This window comes from Melitaea cinxia, chromosome Z, assembly GCF_905220565.1.
Source record: "Melitaea cinxia chromosome Z, ilMelCinx1.1, whole genome shotgun sequence".
Lineage (NCBI taxonomy): Eukaryota > Metazoa > Arthropoda > Insecta > Lepidoptera > Nymphalidae > Melitaea > Melitaea cinxia.
The window spans coordinates 319050-335893 of NC_059424.1; the positions used below are offsets into that span (position 1 = coordinate 319050).

Sequence of the window (16844 nt, forward strand, 5' to 3'; positions counted from 1 at the left end):
GTTTCCCTTGATTCCTCTGGGATCCCATCATCAGATCCTGGTTTTCTTATCATGGTACCAAACTAAGGATATCCCCTTTCCAACAAAAAAAGAATTATCAAAATCGGTGCATCCAGTAGAAAGTTATATGGTATAATATAACGTAGGTCGACGAAAAAAGCGTCAAGTAAAAACGCATTATTAGATATAACTCGAAAAGTAGTTGTTAGATCTCAAATAAATTTAAATGGGACCAATTGGCACACAAAACCTTTCGATTAAAACAAAATTTGTCGAAATCGGTCTACCCGGTCAAAAGTTCTGATGTAACATACATAAAAAAAAAAAAAAAAAAAAAAAAAAATACAGTCGAATTGAGAACCTCCTCCTTTTTTGGAAGTCGGTTAAAAATAAAGGTAACTTTGCGATTTTTTTGTATCGAGAAAATTTTATGGAATCGTGTTTTCGAAACATACGTAAGATAGTTTATGTCCTGAATTTTACCATACATAAATTTAAAACTTAAATATTCAGTAAAGATATGGACATCGTGCCGAGTGGAAAATAAGCAATTTGAGGTAGCATACACTCTTAATAACTTATATGAAAAATACACGAGGATTACGGGAACAAGGATTGGCGAAAAGATTGACTCATTAAATGACCGCTACTCCCATATTCTTTCTGTCTTCTCTGCTTCTCGAGACACATAATTGTGTTTGCTCGCAAACGAAAAACAACCGACTTCAATTACATCGACGAGTAATAAATACAACGTAGATCGACGAAAAAATAGTCAAGTAACTACGCGTTATCAAGATTACTCAAAAATTACTCCTTAACTACTACAGTCTTGGGTCCAGCGGATGTCAGGGAGGCCGACCAGACGCTGAGTTTGCGTCTCTTGCTTGTTCTATGAATTAATTAAACGAAAACAATGAATTTATGCTTACATTGCTTGGGAGCGAAACGATAAGTGGCGCGGCATTTTTTTAAAGCATCTATATCTCAGTCATTAACAGTCATTAAACATTAGTTGTATCTAGTCGTGGGTCGTAACGTCTTTTTAACCGACTTCCAAAAAAGGAGGAGGTTCTCAATTCGACTGTATTTTTTTTTATGTATGTTACATCAGAACTTTTGACCGGGTGGACCGATTTTGACAAATTTTGTTTTAATCGAAAGGTGGTGTGTGCCAATTGGTCCTATTTAAATTTATTTGAGATCTAACAACTACTTTTCGAGTTATATCTAATAATGCGTTTTAACTTGACGCTTTTTTCGTCGATCTACGTTGTATTACTCGTCGATGTAATTGAAGTCGGTTTTTTTTTCGTTTGCGAGCAAACACAATTATATGTGTAATCAACCGAGTACACATTACACATAAAAGACTTAGTTTCGTGGATACGCGTAACTAGTTTCGAAACTGCTTATTTTTCGTAACTAGCTATTTCTGTATACAGCATCAGTTACATTACTTTTGTTTGTATTAAGGTTATGAAGTAGTTATATGTTATAAATTGTAACACATACGAATGCCGTTACGTACCTACCTACGTTAATATTTATGGATAGTATAATCAAATTAACTCACCTTCATACTTCATCCAGGCTTACGACTGGCTGCAAAACATGTTATTTAAATTACTTTTTTGATTTTTGTATAGATATAATAATCGATGCAGGCGTATTTAGAAGTTCATTTGATTTTATGTATTACAGTTTTTAATTATTTTTCGAGATACATACATATAATTAAAAATACAACAAAAAACCCACACTTTTTAGTATGTACTTCAACGCGAGACAATAACATTAATCGTTAATAATTAATCACTCGTCAACTGTCTTAATACTAAATAGTAAATTCGAAAATATTTAAAAAGAAACACGACCGACATTAAAATTTCTTTAAAATAAACTTAAGCTCATAGTAATTGCGTACAAAATCGCATGAGCATATTCGAAAACAAAGATGCACCTATAGTACTTATAGCCATCTCTTTTTATCCTACGCGTAGGCGTATCTGCGTATTGTGATGATTAGTATAGTTCGCGTCATGTAAAAAGAACGCTGGCGTTGAAGCTACGCAGAAGCAGGGCTGCCAGGTACACAAAAAGTGTGATCGTACGCCAAGTACAAAAAAAAAATCGTATGCCAAGGAAATTTTGAAATAAAAAGATCGTACAGCCCTTTAAGACTGAGTACTAATTTTTTATTATAAATTATCAAAATTCGTTTATTTTAGAAAATAAATGTAATAAAACTATTTGTCACACTCATACAAAACTTTCTGTGGTCATATTTTTGAATAAAGGAATTTGTTGGGTTAAACTTCGTAAAATTTTCGTTTCTTCTTAATTAATTGCTTAGCTAATAATTTGCCCTTACGTGTGTCATTGGACAAACTGTTTCTAAGTTTTGTTTTGATTAAATAAACTTCGCTGAATGCTCGTTCACAATCTGCACTGAAATGGGGAAAACATAATAAATTTAAAGTAAATTGAGCCAGTGTTTTATAATTTTCAAATTGTTTATAATTTCAAAATGTGTTTTTTTTCAAGTCTCAATTACTACCGAAAGAGTAAATATCTATATCATATATATTAGTTTTGTTAGAAAGCAAACAAATACAGCTCTTATATGATTATTCAAAGAGACTTCATTCAAGTAAAAGCGTATCTAGGCATGCGTTAGGTAGTTGAGGTAGTTCTACTAAATTCATGCTTGCCGGTGAATGACTTTTTTTTAATTATGAAATGCTTCCAGGTAATAGGAACATAAAAATCGTACTTTTTGTGTACGATCTTGGTCTAGCGATCGTACAAGAGTAAAAATGCAAAAAAATCGTATGAGTACGATTAAAATCGTACATCTGGCAGCCCTGCGCAGAAGCGATTTATCGGTCTATTTGGTAGTATGGGGTAGGGGACGGGAGTGTTTATTATCACGTATCGCATGCTTGCCGGTGTGCTATTGGTTAGTTCGACGTCGACTCAAAATATTATCGCGCATAAAAGTTTTAAATTACGAAATAGTTTTACATAGAGAAGTGAGAAAAATTATTTATAATATATAATTCGGGTCATGTAAAAAGAACGCTGGTTGTCAAAATGCGCAAAGGTAGATCAAGTGACCGGTGGCCGTGGACTTGCCGGAGTCGACGTGTCCAATGCGCAAAGGCGATGCGAAGGCAGTGTTGCCAACTCTTGAAAATACTTTTTCGTACTGTCCATTTTTTACCCGACTGCCAAGGAAAGGTTATGTTTTTCGCGCGTATCTTGTATGTATGTATGTATGTATGTTTGTATGTAATATTCCTTACTACCTCATATTTCCAGAACCATTGAACGGATTTACATAATTGAGGTATCGTTAGGTTCGTCTTAGCTGCCCAAGTGTTCTTAGATAGGTGACATTAAAAAAAATCAAACATGGCGGCTGCGCGAAGCCATTGTAGTTAATGAAAAAAATTTTTTTTTCTTGAATACTACAATATGGGTATCAAATTGAAGGGCACAATACAAGGATTTTAAAAAGGTATATCATGATTATTATTACCGTAATACTAATATAGAAATACAATATTAACGTTTAAAAAATGTGGACTTTGCTCTTTCCCACGCCTATGCCATGCCAAACTCGCCTCCTAGGCGACGATCAACTTCGGGGTGTAAGCCTTTCTAATAAAATACAATGGTTAAAAAAACATACAATTAAAATTACAATTAAAAATTAATAAATGTCACACCAATTAACAATTACATTAATAAAATCAATAACAAATACATAATACCAAATACAAACAATTAATTTAAATAATAATTTCATTATATTAAAACTGATAGTTGTTGACTTAAGCAGTCACCTATTTGCTAAAGGTCAGGCTTACGTTGCTTTGAGCAGAGTGAGATCTTTCTCCGGGCTTGCTATCAGTTCTCTTGACCCTAAAAAATTACTTAATCAACCACATGATGTAAACTGTTTTAATGAATTGAACCGATTACGTAATTTGTCTGACTAAAAAGACATAAATAAAATAATAATAATAAAAAAACATAAAACCCGCCTACGTGAAGAACAACTAATAGAAAATCAACTGAAAAAGCTGGAACAAGATAAAAATTCAATATGCACACAAAGTCAGCGAAATAAATAGAAACAATATCGAACATTTTGTGCTGTACATTTAAAATATGTTAATACGGTAGTCCTTCGAAACTTTATGCAACGTCGTAGATAATATGCAGTCGGAGGCATGAAATTGAATAAGTCAAATCATTCTCTCTTTGTGCATGTCTTTTTGTAAAGTGATAAAATTATTATACTTATTTAGTCCGAATTATTCGCACTGGTATTTCTAGTATTTTTTAATGTACCTACCAATAACCATTATACGAAGCCGCGAGTAAAAAAAAAACCGCCTAATTAAAAATAAAACAGTAGTACTTTTGTGCGCGAGTATACCTATGCGCAAACGCACCCCCTCCAGTTTCTTTCAGCGTTCTTATAAGTTGATGCGAACTATATTAGACTATTAGTAATCTGTTACGTTAAAGGCCTTCTACACGGTCGGGATCGACCGCCGACCGTCGTGTCCTTGGTCGGGTCAACCAATTTTTGTATTCATTCTACACGATCGGTGGTTGACTCAACTTGTCAGTTCTTCTTTGATGAGATGCGCTCGCGACCAAGGCCGTTGACATCAACCAAATATTGGTCGGGTCAACCGTTCTCCACACTGTCCATTTTTATATCAACCCGACCAAGGACACGATGGTCGGCGGTCGATCCCGACAGTGTAGAAGGCCTTTTATTAGGCGAAAATAGCTAGCTTATAAAGGACCATGGATCGCACTGCCCGCAGCGAAGATGAGGTGAACGCAGACGCGGAGCCCAAAGGTATTATAATAGCTTTAAATTCTTCCTCTAATCTCAAAACTTTAACCATGGATATCTCCATAACCATGGGGTTTCGAAGTGTGGCAGTGTTACCTCGTATAGCTTCCCCTACACCCTCCGCCGCCCACCCCCCAAAACCCCATAATAGGCTATTTGACTGGTTTTCAAAATCCATTTTATTTTATTTAGTAGATACCAGTTGCTGCCCGCGACGTCGTCAACGTGAACGCTATACAGCACCAAAAGTACCTACGAAGAAAACAATAACTACTCTAGTATCTACTCGTAAGTGTATTCAGTTTTCTTTCATAATTTGTTTCATTGACCATTAGGTTGAATACTGTTATTATTCTGTTATTGTTTTGACATATCTAATAATATTTTTTGTACTTGTTTGTTGTGTGTGTGTGTTGTTTGTATTTGTTATTGTAGCCAGGTTGTTGTAGTATTTACTTGGCACCAACTTCAAAATTATAAAATATTTATTTAATCATTTCTGATTAACTAAATCAAAATACGAATTACTTTGTACTAAGTAAATTTATTTTTCACTTTTTAGTTTCCTATTTGAAGTTGGTTTTTTTTTGTTAAAAATTATTTTATTTTACAATTTTTAGTGAGGGGTAGACCTAACAAGGATGCTTTTTCTCTTATGTCGGGGGTTCGGAAACATACACAATACACAAGCACAAACACCCAGATCATGACAAACATCTATAGGGCCAATAAAAATGTCTGTCGTGCGCGGGGATTGAACCCACTAACGCCAGCGCAACAGCTGCTGCTGTGACCGCTGCGCTAACGCGTCGACATGCTATGAGTAAAGTTCGCTATCAGGTGTACGTAATAACAACCGGGACTGACAGCCTAGCGTGTTCTCGGAGGCTAGGCTGGGAGAACGACAAGGATTAACAACTAGACCAAAAATAAATATTTGTATAAACATAAATATCCACTCCGAGTGGGAATAGAACCCGCGACCATCGGTGTTTAGGCGCCGCCGACACGGCACATGCACCATTGTATCAAAGCGGTCGTCAAACAGCAAAAGGTAACTGCTGTAAATTGTTGAGAAATTCCCTCGAGTGTTTATGGGCTCCATCGTCAAACCTGGTCCTGCGACATAGATGATCACACAGCAGGTAATTGCTATAAATCGTTGAAAAGTTCCCTCGACTATCTTTCGTCTCCATCATCAGACTGTAATGGCACTTGTAACTCATATAGGTGCAAAGTTCTCATCAATAGAAACGAATTAAGTTCAAACAGCAGGTAATTGCTATAAGTCGTTGAAGAGTTTCCTCAACTATCTTTCTTCTCCATCATCAGATCGACTCCAGACCTTTATTAAATAGTAAGGCTTTATAGTACTTAATGAAAACATGATTAAATTTACTAGTCACCCTTACGATTTTTGAAAGTTTCCCTCGATTTCTCTGGGATCCCATCATCAGATCCTGGTTTCCTTATCATGGTACCAACCTATGGATATCTCCTTTCCAACAAAAAAAGATTTATCAAAATCGGTTCATAAACGAAGAAGTTATCTCCGAACATATATTAAAAAAATATATATCTTAATATATATAAATCTCGTGTCACAATGTTTGTCCTCAATGGACTCCTAAACCACTTAACCGATTATAATAAAATTCGCACACCATGTGCAGTTTGATCCAACTTAAAAGATAGGCTATATTTTATTTTGATATATTATGTTATTATTATATTTCAGGAAAAAATAAGGTGATACGAAGTTCGCCAGGTCAGCTAGTATATATACGGTCGAATTGAGTAACCTCCTCCTTTTTTTGAAGTCGGTGAAAAATGGTAGGTAAGTCAAAACTGTACATTGAATATTTTTTGATATTATGATTAAAAAAAAATACAGTCGAATTGAGAACCTCCTCCTATTATTTTTAACCGACTTCCAAAAAAGGAGGAGGTTCTCAATTCGACTGTATTTTTTTTTTATGTATGTTACATCAGAACTTTTGACCGGGTGGACCGATTTCGACAAATTTTGTTTTAATCGAAAGGTGGTGTGTGCCAGTTGGTCCCATTTAAATTTATTTGAGATTTAACAACTACTTTTCGAGTTATATCTAATAATGCGTTTTAACTTGACGCTTTTTTCGTCGACCTACGTTATATTATACCGCATAACTTTCTACTAGATGTATCGATTTTGATAATTCTTTTTTTGTTAGAAAGAGGATATCCCTAGTTTGGCACCGTGATAAGAAAACCAGGATCTGATTATGGGATCCCAGATAAATCGAGGGAAACTCTCGAAAATCCGCAATAACTTTTTATTGGGTGTACCAATTTGGATAATTTTTGATTTTATCGAAAGCTGATATTTATCATGTGTTCACATAAATTTTATTGAGATCTGATAATTACTTTTTGAGTAATCTTTGATAACGCGTAGTTATTTGACTACTTTTTCGTCGATCTACGTTGTATTACTCGTCGATGTAATTGAAGTCGGTTTTTTTTCGTTTGCTTGCAAACACAATTATTATCTTATTAGATAATTAATAACTAAAAAGGCAGTAATATAAGTTTAATATTTAAAAAAATCTACCTTCACGCCACTAAAAGGAAATTAATATAATCGGTGCGGTTTGTGCCCGCCATAGTTAAAATAAATATTTACGTTAAATATTTGTTTTCGCTTAGGTAGCAAATAGTACTAAAACAGTACTGAGTAATACGCCCGCCATTTGATTTCACGACACCAAAGTCTCAGAAGAAAGGCTTTTATAAGAGTTGGGGTTGGAGATGATGATTATATGCTGCCAGATGATTTTGAGGATGCGCCAGATTTGAGATATCAGATTTATTATGACGATTTGATTGATTTTAGTTGATTTGATTTTTTTATTTATTTGCTATTTATGTGTTAGCTGATAGTTTTATGTTTTTTACATTTTGTTTTATTCAAATATCAAAATATTTATAGAAAATATAACACGTTTGAGTTCAATTTTGAATAGCTTAAAAAACATCTATACCATTTTGACTAGCCCGTTGGCGCAGTTTGTAGTGACCCTGCTTTCTGCTCCGGGGATTGTGGGTTCGATTCCCACCCTGAGTCTGGGTGTAATATATATTTATTTATATATGTATTATTTATATGTAAGTTTATCAAAAAAAAAATTTAGCTATACCAGTCGGCTGTTATCTATAACACAAGCATTAAGTTGCTTACTTTAGGAACAGATGACGGTGTGTGTATATTATAAATATTTATTTATTTAATATTTATTTGTACCTCTTGCGTCACATCCCTAGCGGTCAACTATAGACGACTTCGGCGTTCTGGACATATCATTTACGTGGAATAAGAATGCAGCATGTTTTTATTTCAATGTTTCTCGGTACGTGTAGCTCTAAAAGACTTGTTTTTTATACTCGAATGTTGCAGGGATATTCTATTTTCAGAAATGCTGAATTAAAATACTAGAAATATTTTTTTAATAATTTTATTTAATACTAGCTGACCCGGCGAACTTCGTATCGCCTAACAGTGACTTTTAAGTATTATCACAAATCTTTTGTATGGGAGTATAGAAAAGTGTTGTTTTTAGACTTTTTAACCGACTTCCAAAAAAGGAGGAGGTTCTCAATTCGACTGTATTTTTTTTTATGTATGTTACATCAGAACTTTTGACCGGGTGGACCGATTTTGACAAATTTTGTTTTAATCGAAATGTGGTGTGTGCCAATTGGTCCCATTAAAATTTATTTAAGATCTAACAACTACTTTTCGAGTTATATCTAATAATGTGTTTTTACTTGACGCTTTTTTCGTCGACCTACGTTGTATTATACCGCATAACTTTCTACTGGATATACCGATTTTGATAATTCTTTTCTTGTTGGAAAGGGGATATTCTTAGTTTGGTACCGTGATAAGGAAACCAGGATCTGATGATGGGATCCCAGAGGAATCGAGGGAAACTCTCGAAAATCCGTAATAACTTTTTACTGGGTGTACCGATTTTGATAATTTTTAATTTAATCGAAAGCTGATGTTTATCATGTGGTTACATATAAAGTTTATCGAGATCTGATAACTACTTTTTGAGTAATCTTTAATAACGCGTAGTTGCTTGACTATTTTTTCGTCCATCTACGTTGTATTACTTGTCGATGTAATTGAAGTCGGTTTTTTTTTCGTTTGCGAGCAATTTTTAGTGATGGGTAGACCTAACAAGGATGCTTTTTCTCTTATGTCGGGGTTCGGAAACATACACAATACACAAACACAAACACCCAGATCATAACAAACATCTATATGGCCAATACAAATGTCTGTCGTGCGCGGGGATTGAACCCACTAACGCCAGCGCAACAGCTGCTGCTGTGACCGCTGCGCTAACGCGTCGACATACTATGAGTAAAGTTCGCTATCAGGTGTACGTAATAACAACCGGGACTGACAGCCTAGCGTGTTCTCGGAGGCTAGGCTGGGAGAACCACAAGGATTAACAACTAGACCAAAAATAAATATTTATATAAACATAAATATGCACTCCGAGCTGCAATAGAACCCGCGATCGTCGGTGTTTAGGCGCCGCCGACACGGCACATGCACCATTATATCAAAGCGGTCGTCAAACTACAAAAGGTAACTCCTGTAAATTGTTGAGAAATTCCCTCGAGTGTTTATGGGCTCCATCATCAAACCTGGTCCTGCGGCACAGATGATCACACAGCAGGTAATTGCTATAAATCGTTGAAAAGTTCCGTCGACTATCTTTCGTCTCCATCATCAGACTTTAATGGCACTTGTAACTCATATAGGTGCAAAGTTCTCATCAATAGAAACGAATTAAATTCAAACAGCAGGTAATTGCTATAAATCGTTAAAGAGTTCCCTCGACTATCTTTCGTCTCCATCATCAGACTTTAATGGCAGTTGTAACTCATATAGGTGCAAAGTTCTCATCAATAGAAACGAATTAAGTTCGAACAGCAGGTAATTGCTATAAATCGTTAAAGAGTTCCCTCGACTATCTTTTGTCTCCATCATCAGACTTTAATGGCACTTATAACTCATACAGGTGCAAAGTTCTCATCAATAGAAACGAATTAAGTTCAAAAAGCACGTAATTGCTATAAATTGTTGGAGTTCCCTCGACTATCTTTCTTTTCCATCATCAGATCGACTCCAGACCTTTATTAAATAGTAGTGCTTTATAGTACTTAATGAAAACATGATTAAATTTAATAGTCACCCTTACGATTTTTGAAAGTTTTCCTCGATTTCTCTGGAATCCCATCATCAGATCCTAGTTTCCTTATCATGGTACCAAACTATGAATATCTCCTTTCCAACAAAAAAAGAATTATCAAAATCGGTTCATAAACGAAGAAGTTATCTCCGAACATACATAAATATATATATATATATATATATATATATATATATATATATATATATATATATATACGGTCGAATTGAGTAATCTCCTCCTTTTTTTGAAGTCGGTTAAAAAGGATTGGATAAGAATTTATCTAAGTAATGGCTTACTTACTTTGTGATAAAAAAATATATATTAAGTCTTTAAAAGACTTTGAAACATAACGCGTTAAGATAATTTGAAATTTAATCATTTTGGTAGGTAAATCATTTGAAATAGCACAATGAAATGAGCCATTTTCGGCTTTATTTTATCAAAACGCATATGGTACGGATGCCTTAAAATTATAAACAAGGAAGACTGATTAAAAAAGTCATTTAAATCAGTAAAAACTTAAATTAAAAACAATCGTCCTAAGATTTAACAGCTGCTTTATTAACCCACTTCCAAAAAAGGAGCTGGTTCTCAATTATATTGTATTTTTTGTGTACGTATTTTGGGTACGTATGTCATCTCATCTGCTGTGTGGTTACGGCATAAAGAATATAGCCTCGCCCTCTTTTCCCGTGGGTATCGTAAGAGGTGTCTAAGGGATACACAGTTACACTACCACCTTCGAATTTAAAAAGCCGACCTATGGCGGGATAACCATCTGACTGCTGGCTTTCAAATACACAGCTCCAAGATGGTCAGCAGCGTCTTCGGTTCGATAAAACCAGCCCTGCGGTCACCAACCGGCCTGCCCAGCGTGGTGATTATGGGCAAAGCACATGAGTTCACACCATTTTTGGCGCAAGCTTGCGGAGGCCTGTGTCCAGCAGAGGACTGTGATAGGCTGAAGTGATGATGATTAAGATAAAAACTGACCAGCACTAATTCTGCCTAGATTAGCAAAGCAGGACCACGTTGTAAATAAATGATTAAATTTGTGTTTTCATTAGCTTTGCTTCCTTTGTTTTATTTGGAGGCATGTCATTTATTTGGTTTGGTCCACCGTAACACAAAAACAACCCAATATATTTAACGGTTCGAACCAGCCCAACTGAATACTCCTCCCAAACGCCTCTATGCTTCGTTGATGTCTATATATAGGGAACAGCAGAATGGCATGTTGACACCACAAGTAGTGTTCTGCATCTAAAAACACAAATAATTCTGATTGCTGATGTTTATGTTGTTTTAGGTTGCGAAAATGAAGAACCAGGCTCGTATGGTTTAGGATATCGTCATATACAAGCATTGCTGATGTTTATATGTCTTACCTTCGAGTTCATTATGAGTGCTCATGCGGGAGTCACGATTGTCGCGATGTCAAGACCTCAAAATACTACTGACGAAATAGTAACTTCACAGTTAACTTCACAGTTAAATAGGAAATTTGAAAAGAATGAAACGCATGATGTCGTTAGATATTCGGATATATATCAAGTAAGTTCAATCTAGATCCAAATTTTCTTCCGTTCTATTCAGAAAGCTGTTAGTTCAGTTTAGATCTAACAGGACCATTTTGAGTATTTCAGCTATCGTTCTTAACCGTTGGGCGCAAGAGAATAATTATGTTTGTGACAACCTTTCTCATTCCTAATTACTATGACTAATCTTTCTGAATTTTCGACACCGACGACTAAGTACGATGTATTTATGTACTTTCCATGACAAGGTGTCTCACTAGGGTAGATCGTTAGACCTAAATAGAAACAAGGACATACACACGAGGTATGACACGATACAACTTATCTCTGTGTAGGATGAAATGTGTTTCTTGCCATATAGAACTTACTTTATCACTTCATGTAAAGGGTCATATTGTTTGACATTTTATTGTGGTTTTTCTATGTATGAACGTTGTTGTAAAAAAATTGTCATTAATTTTTATTAAATATTTTTTTCAGATTTATGATTGGCCGAAGTCAATAATAATAATAATAATAATTTCTTTATTTCAGGTGACAATTGACCCATAAAACAATTCCTCTTAAACAATTCTTATAACAACTAGAAAAATTAATGAATGTCACGACAATTTGTAAAATACAATAATAAAATAATAAAATCACATTAATGATAAACAATACCTAATACAAATAAATAATTTTAACAATAATTTCATTATATTAAAACTAAAACAACTAATTACAACAACACAATGTCAAATATGATATTTAATAAAATAGATGTGCATACATATAACGGACACGTAAATTTTACTATTTAAAAATAAAAACATGTACCCAATAAAAACATAATATAAATCTAATGTATTGTTCACTTCGATATGTAAGGCAAATACAACTTAAAAAAAATAAATAAATAAAATAAAATTAGTAAATGTCACGACAATTTGAAAAATACAATTACAATAATAAAATGAAACTAATTACAATCACACAATGTCCAATATGAATAATAATAATAATTAATATTTAAAGCTCAAATCAATACTCGAGATTATTCTTGGATCGTTTTTCCTTGGAACCGCTGTCATGATGTTTCCTATCAGTCTCTTGGGACAGCGATTTGGTGGAAAGGTTCTGCTTCAAATATCACTGGCTGTAAATGCAGTCACATCGACTGTGGCACCTTGGTTAATTGCATGGGTGAGTTTGCATGTCGTTTTTTAAGCATGTCTTTTTTGTGTCATTGTCATTTTTCAACCGTTTTCGACTCTATTCTACTAATTTTTTGTTTTGTATCGAGTCAATTATTATATATATGTCATAATTTAATTTGTATAAGTAAATAAAGTTATTTAATTATATATTTTTGACTAGCCCGTGGCGGAGTACAAGCCCTGCTTTTGTTCCGTGGGTTGCGGGTTTGATTCCTGCCTGAGTCTGGGTGTAATATGTGCATTAATATATTCTGTTACCTGTAACACAAACATTAAGTTGCTTAACATGGGAAAAGACGGCCGTGTGAGTATGTTATAATATATTTATATTTTTTATCTACATTTATTTACTTTATTTTAGGGTGGTTGGATATCATTTGCCGTACTTCGTTTCTTGCAAGGCGGTGTTCAAGCTGGACTTTACCCCGGAATCCAATTTTTAGTTACGCAATGGTTTCCTGTTAGCGAACGTAACTCTCTCAGCAGCTTCATTTATGCAGGTAAAATAAAAAATAAATAAAAAAAATCACACACACAGACACATATATATAACTTTACATATAAATAATAACTGACTGTATATCATTTTATTTCCTAAATAGTACTATACTAACATAGTGATGAGGAAAATCAAAATGGAAAATGAAATGGAATTAATTTTTTTTAAAATAAAATAAATTTTTAACCGACTTTCAAAAAAGGTTCTCAATTCGATTGTATTTTTTTTATGCAAGTTAAATCAGAATTTTTGACTGAGTAAACCGATTTTGATGAATTTGGTCCCATTTAAATTTAATGGAGATATTTAGATCTGACAAGTACTTTTAGAGTTATATATCCAATATTGCATATTTATTTGACTATTTTTTCGTCGACCTACGTTGTATTAAAAAGAATAACTTTATAATGGATTTATCGATTTCGATGATTCTTACTTTGGTGGAAAGCTAATGCTTGTCGTGTAGTCTTATTTAAATTTGATAGAGATCTTATTACTACTTTTTAAGTAATCTTTGATAACGCGTATTTACTTGACTGTGTTTTCGTCTTCTTACTTTGTATTAAGTACTTGTCGATGTAATTGAAGTCGGTTTTTTTCGTTTGCGAGCAAACACAATTACCTATATTATATAGTCTCGATCAAAGATGGTCGCTATAGAAAGTATCACTGTGCTGGACACAACGAGAAAGGCTATCAACGGTGTCACAAACGTGAGGGACAAAAATGACCGAAATGGTTCTTTGACTGGATGTTTTGTGTTTTTTAGGTTCAGGTATTGGATGCATGTTAGCGTTCCTCTTAGCTGGTGTTCTGGCGGACAGTAAATTAGGATATCCGGCGACATTTTGGTTAGTCGGAATAACAAGTTCAATTGCGTTTTTCTTGATAACCTTCTTCGGATCTACTACCCCCAGTAAACATAAATTAGTGTCAGAGAAGGAAAAATATATTTTTTTGTACGGGATCATGTCGAAGAAGTGGTGATGGTCAGTACTCCTAATTCTTTAAGATTTTATATTATTAAAAAAAATATATCTTGATGAAGACGTACTTTTATGCGCGATACTTTTTTTACAATTTTGAGTGTTTACTAATCTATAAAAATGAACGAAAAACGACAAAAATAACGGTGTTTATTAGTTCTGTATTTTTTTTAGAAACTCAAAGTTCCATGGAAAAAAATATTTACTTCGATTCCTTTGTGGGCGACTGTCATAGCACATGTTGGAAATTCTGTTGCATTTCTGTTCTTCTTTATACAAGTTCCATCGTACATGGTTGGCGTGTTGAATTTCAACATAATGAATGTAAGTATCAGATTTTCTCGTACTACTCACGGTTTCAAGGCAGGTTTGAAACAGAGTTGAGTGTGATTGGTTTAAAAATATGGTAATAAGAGTAACGCACTGTGAGTGTGCCGCGTGGTGTCGGCCGAGTAGAATAGCATCACCATCTTTCTTCCCGTGGGGGTCGTAAAAGGCGACCGAGGGATAGACCTGGCTCAAAATCGTCAGGGTCCTGCAAAGGAAAACTTCATTTGAAACCCGGAATGGGGTCTCCGTCAAGTATTCGTGGCATAGCTCTAAAATGCGAGAGACTCCTGCAGCCGAACTGGCTCCACACGTATCGACTCGTCGTTCCTGTAGGCCTAGCCAGTGAGGTCGAGAGGGTGGCGCAGAGCTTAGACGACTCTGCGTTTTCCTGAAGAGTGGCCTAGGTGACACAGTGTCTTTCTGACACTGTCTAAATCGTCTGCGTTAGGCGGATTAAGGCCAGTGTATATTGAGTGATAAGAACTGGCTCCACACGTATCGACTCGTCGTTCCTGTGGGCCTAGCCAGTGAGGTTGAGAGGGTGGCGCAGAGCTTAGACGACTCTGCGTTTTCCTGAAGAGTGGCCTAGGTGACACAGTGTCTTTCTGACACTGTCTAAATCGTCTGCGTTAGGCGGATTAAGGCCAGTGTATATTGAGTGATAAGAATAACTGAGGTAGCGCAAAGCAGGAAATATTCTGCTCAAAATCTGGAGCAGCCCAACTGTGAAATTTCCTAGACCTTTCAGAAGATCACTGCTAAAAAACACTGCTTTATTTATTTATTTACTGATAAGTGCTATTATACCTCTCATACATACAATATTTAATCTATTTGCTTAAAATTTCAATTTTTTTACAGAGTGGTATTCTGACAGCACTACCGTACTTGGGTTCATGTATCGCGGCGTTAGCATTCGGTAATCTGTCCGATTATTTAACTAATAGACAAGTCATCAGCATGAAAATGGCGAGAATAATATTTAATTCTATCGGTAAGTTGTGTCAGTAAAATAGTGTAAGACCATAACCCCCGAAGCTGTTACACAGTAGGTTGGCGGACATTTTCCCAACCATGAGCAGCGATCGGGAGCCGACGACAAATTACACATAACTGTGGCTATCTTGTTGGTCCGCGGTGTATTCATTTTTTTAACTAAGTATAATGCTACTCATTATTATATGTTGTCATTTTTTCCCATACAGGTGTTTGCCGTGGTCTGGGTGTTTGTGCAGTCCTTGTGGGTCTCCCCACCGTGCCTCGGAGAGCACGTTAAGCCGTCGGTCCCGGTTGTTATCATGTACACCTGATAGCGATCGTTACTCATAGTAGGGAATATATCCGCCAACCCGCATTGGAGCAGCGTGGTGGATTAAGCTCTGATCCTTCTCCTACATGGGGAAAGAGGCCTATGCCCAGCAGTGGGATCTTACAGGCTGAAGCGTATTTTTTTTATATCACTAGGTCGGCAAACAAGATTACCATAGCTTATAGACGCCTGCAACGCCAGAAACATCGCAAGCGCGTTGCCGACGCGATCCCCCCCCCCCCCCTAAATCCTGTTTACCCGCCGTCATAATAAATCGAAAATAAAATTTTGGAAGACATTATAGCCATTTAATCGAACTACTTTTTAATATTTTATTTATTTAAAAATGTATTCATTTCTATTTCAGCGTGTGTTATTCCAGCGATATGTCTAATAATAGTGACTTACACACACAGTAGCATTTTAGCTGTTGTCTGTTTTGTCATATTTTCGACAACGAATTCTGGACACCATTTTGGTTGGATGGTAAGCATGGCTTCGAAACTATTAATAACAAACATTGTGATTTTTTTTAAGTAAACATGCTCGTAAAAATAAGTATCGGCCATGAGTCAAAATTCATGTCCAAACATGTTTAATTTAAAACATATTTTATTTTCTTGGTTTCGATTGATGGCGCCACGATCACAGCGCTGGCTGTTGTGCTGGCGAGTGCCGTTGTTTGAACGCCATTCATGACACATAATTGTTATACCGATCCAGGTTTACCTTTGTAATAAGTTTGTATAATAAATTATACTATTTTCTTTCAGGGAAATTATATGGACTTATCACCAAACTATTGTGGATCCCTGATGTCGATCGGAAACATAATATCCAACCTCTTAG

The 16844-nt window shown here is 35.3% G+C and overlaps 1 long non-coding RNA gene across 1 annotated transcript; it reads left to right on the forward strand.

Annotated features, from left to right (window-relative positions):
* Positions 1–7570: 7570 nt before the first annotated feature.
* Positions 7571–16118, forward strand: LOC123669015. The gene is made up of 3 exons (XR_006745665.1): positions 7571–7633; positions 15145–15148; positions 16109–16118. It is a non-coding gene; the product is annotated as an uncharacterized LOC123669015 (long non-coding RNA).
* The last annotated feature ends 726 nt before the right edge of the window (positions 16119–16844 follow it).